The following is a 4,249-nucleotide window of genomic DNA, read 5'->3' as shown; positions in this document are numbered from 1 at the left end:
AACGTTCTTAACATGGGACTAATGTGGTCCCTCTTCTTTTTCTTTAGTACAAGCCTAGCAGCATGATTTTGAAAACGTTGTAACTTGTGAAGAGAGGAATTTGGTAAGTTAGCTAGTAAAGCATTGCAATAACGGATGCGTGAAAACAAGAAAGATGACACGAGCGTTTTCAACGAGTGTTCGTTCAAAAACATAGACATATGACAATTCTAGGGTAAACTTCCGAGGAGTAAGAAAAATTTGTGGTAAAAAGTCAGTATTTTGGTAAGCGTTTTACGGTGATCGCAATCTCAAGTTGCGCTCGTTAAAGATTCCTTGGTGGTTCAAAATCGATAAGGGTAGACTTCGGCCGCCAACTTAACTGGGCAAATGTAAAATTTCTTACCAATTAAAAGTGTTTAATGTGTCCCTCGTGCTCATATGATCTTATTCAGTAGCGAGCGCCGTAAAACACTTACAAAGAAGAAGAAACTTGTCAAAGTTGGCCATTACAAAAAAAAGTAAATCGAATTTCGCTCATAAAATGAAAACCGCCATTATAGATATAATATTAAAAATTCTCATGTGAGAGGAAGCCACTTCCCAGGGCTATGGATATTCCAGATATCATTACAATCCATGGGTAAACTTCCAAGGAGTAAGAAAAATTTGTGGTAAAAAGCCAGTATTTTGGTAAGCGTTTTGCGGTGCTCGCAACTGCATAGGGTCATATGAGTGCGCGTGACACATTAAATATTTTCAGTTTGGTAGGAATTAATTTTGAATTTTGCCCGGGTGGCGGCCGAAGCCTTCTCTTATCTATTTTGGACGACCGATGGATCTTTAACATGCGCAACTTGCACACAGGACCTCCGTGATTTTTCGCTCTTATCTGAAAAAGGCTAGGTGTTAGATCTTACCTAGCCTAAGATCAGGGGTGTGGCTGAAATAAGGCGAAGGAGCCAAGGAGTAGCAGAAGAAAGGCTACTGAAATAGTCAGGAGCCCAGGCGAAAGGGTAACGGAGGGGTTTGGGGGGGGGGGGCAAGAAGTGGGGACGAAAGCAAACGACAGAACATCGTTAGTGTAGCGCATGAAAGGAGATGAAAGGAGAACATTTTCCGTCGCTGTCAGGTTTCGTAACGGTTAGGCTGCCTAGTCCTTGGAAAGTATTCAGTCCAAACTGGCTTACAAGGGAGATTGCCGTAAAACTTTAATAATGACTTCGTGGGATAGCTACCGGTATGTCAGACTTTTCTTAGAATGTGAAACAATATTGTCATGAATAATGAAAGAGGCCTTCGCCGTTTTCATGTAAATGGCCGTCAGTATCAATGACTGTTGGAGAAACATCAAAAGCGATACACCCACATTTGCAATGTAACGTAACCGATTACCACCTGCTACCAATTTATCGAACCCTCTCTCACTCACTTTCTCAATCCCTCTCACTTTCTCTTTCTCCTTTTGCACTTTCTCTCTTGCACCTTTTCTTTTTAGCTTTAGTCACACGTCGCAATTTAAGGCAGTGCTTGTTGTTTTAGTGATATGCATCTCAAACCATGACCAATGGTTCATCAATTGTTTGTTTTGGGCGCATCTTTTTGTGATACATTTTAAATTATAAAAATCCATCCCATAAAAAAACCTCTATTACTTCTGTGAAACAGCGGGACACACCTTACACTTAAACAAACGTTCTCGCTATTTTTGGAACCTTCTGTCTTGTCTAATGCTCAATTGATTAATCAGGCGCATTCAAGTAAAACAATGGTAAATAAATGTATTTGGCTTCTTGTCTACACGTATAAAACAAAACAGTGGCGTCTCTCCTGTGGATTGCTCACGTGACTATGTGCCCAACGAAATCCTTTTAATCTCTTAGTGATGGCCAGGCGACCAAATCTATATATGGACGCACAGCACAGGAGACACGTTAGCTCGGGCAAATTCGATTATTCACAATTCAAAATACATTATAGTTATTGTTTAAAGGTACCTTACTTACTTTATGTTTTATCCTTCCTCTTTAGATGTCGCGGGGAGGTGCAATTTTCGGTCATAGGCGAGGTGGGTGGCTTCTGCTATTCATACTGTGAGCTATTCTTTTCGAGGACCCCTTTAAACGTCAACCCAGCCAGGTTTTGCGTGGTCTGCCTCTAGCTCCGTCTTTGTATCCGGACTCTTTGGAGTTGTATGCTCGTGTAGCTGGTTGATTTGGCCGCTATGCGTTCCGTAACCGATTTCATCCCTGTTAGATTTCTGTTTCGTTCATTATCGTGTTTCCTATAGACGTTAATCAATTTTCGGAGACATTTCATTTAATTTCAACCCACAGGCAATGCTCTTCCTTTTTTGTGCCGTGTTTAGCCGCCATGACTAGCATTGGTAAGTCAATGTTGGAAGGAATACGCTGTTGATAAGTTGTCTATTTTTACTTCCATTGGTAATTGGTAGGTGTTTATTATGGGTGAGTAGTGGTGGCAATGATACTGCGTAACATCAGTGAATAGAAGGAGTCAAGGTAGGTAGCCACAATACATTGTATTAACAAACTACGGTACGCTGATGATACGGTCTTGATAGGTGACTCTGAGTCTAAGCCCAAAGAGATTCTAACTAGAGTGACAGAAAAAAGCGAAGAAAAGGGCCTACTACTGAACGCCAACAAAACGGAATTGATGGTGATATAAAAAAATTGCTGTCATCCCAGTATGCAACATTACATGTAAGAACGAAAGAAGATGGGATCATATGTGAGACGTGCCGACAAAACGAGTCACTTCTCGCAATCCACAAAGGGAGATATTGGCCAAAAATCAACACTGAAGTCAATTTAAAATTATTCTTTTTATTGATTCCATGTTCTTTAAGTATAACATGCCACTTTTTATTTCACGCTTATAAATTGTATAAATTGCTTCACCTAAAAGCGTGATGTATCTATTTCCATATAATATATATGGCTCGAATCCGAGAAGTAACTCATTTTGTCTGCACGCTTCACTTATCCTCTTCACCGGCGAGTCAAGATTCCATTTGGAGTCGCATGATGGCCGCATTCGAGTGTGGAGACGTCGTGGACAGCGCTTTCATCAAGACGATTGCATTGTGGAGACATCCTGCTATGGGGGAGGTTCTTTGATGGTGGGGGGGGGGGGATAAGTCTAACAATAGGACCCCTTTCTACAACGTTCAGGACAATCTCAATGCCATATGCCGTCATGATGAGATTGTACAGTCTCTATATAGTGGTCCCGTAGTTGCAGCTGACTGGTGCTGGCGCAATCTTCCAGGACGACAACGGCAGGCCGCAGGTAATACCGTGCTCGTTTTATCAATGAATTCATTTATCAAAATGGAATTAACAGACTGCCTTCGCCCGCAAATAGCCCTGATCTAAACCTTATTGAGCATTTATGGGAGGAGCTAGGGAGCCGTACTCAGGAAAATTACTCACAAGCAGGAACTCTTGACCAGCCAGCTCTTTCACAATCTTCAGCAAGAATGGAAAGCTATTCCACTTGTAAGTGTTTAGGAGGTTGCACGTCCAACAGAAGCACATTGGGGGTCAGTTGGCTAACAGCATAACATTTTGTCATGTTTTTATTGCAGTTTCTTAAACATGTGCTCAAGAAATATTTAGTCGAAATTCAAATTCCAAATGTTGAAAAAATAGCATGATGTAGATCTAGGAGCAATTGTTACAGCAATGGGTGCTACTTAGATCAATAAGGAATGAATGAGGGCTGAGCTTTTGAGTGGCGTCGGTAGCCTAGTGGTTAGGCTACCGGACTCGTAATAATCGTGAGACTGCGAGTTCGGGGGTTCGAGCCTCAGCTCGGTCCGACGTTGTGTCCTTGGGAAAGGCACTTTGCACGAACTCCCCACTTGGCTCGGACCTATCGGAGACTGACGTTAAACTAGGAGGTCCCGCCCCTTAAATAACCTAATAGTGTTGATAGGGGCGTTAAACCTATACCATTTTTTTGAGATTTTGACCTAGTGGGACAATTACAGATCTTGGAATCTTGGAAGGAGGCCAGAGAGAAGAAAATGATCCAAGATAAATATATCACATGAAGGCATAGCTGTTCGTGCGTATCATTCTACCAACAGAGAGGTTGCACATATCCTGCTGCCGTGCAACTAGTTTATTTTTTTCTCCAAAAGCCTTTTGGGAGTACCAGAAATGTATATTAAGTCTTTGGTTCCATTTTGTATATATTACCTACATTGCATTGTGATTGGAGAAAACTGGAATAAACTACA

Source organism: Aplysia californica, unplaced genomic scaffold, assembly GCF_000002075.1.
Source record: "Aplysia californica isolate F4 #8 unplaced genomic scaffold, AplCal3.0 scaffold00419, whole genome shotgun sequence".
Lineage (NCBI taxonomy): Eukaryota > Metazoa > Mollusca > Gastropoda > Aplysiida > Aplysiidae > Aplysia > Aplysia californica.
The sequence above is the reverse complement of the archived record's forward strand: the minus strand, read 5'-3'. Positions refer to the sequence as shown.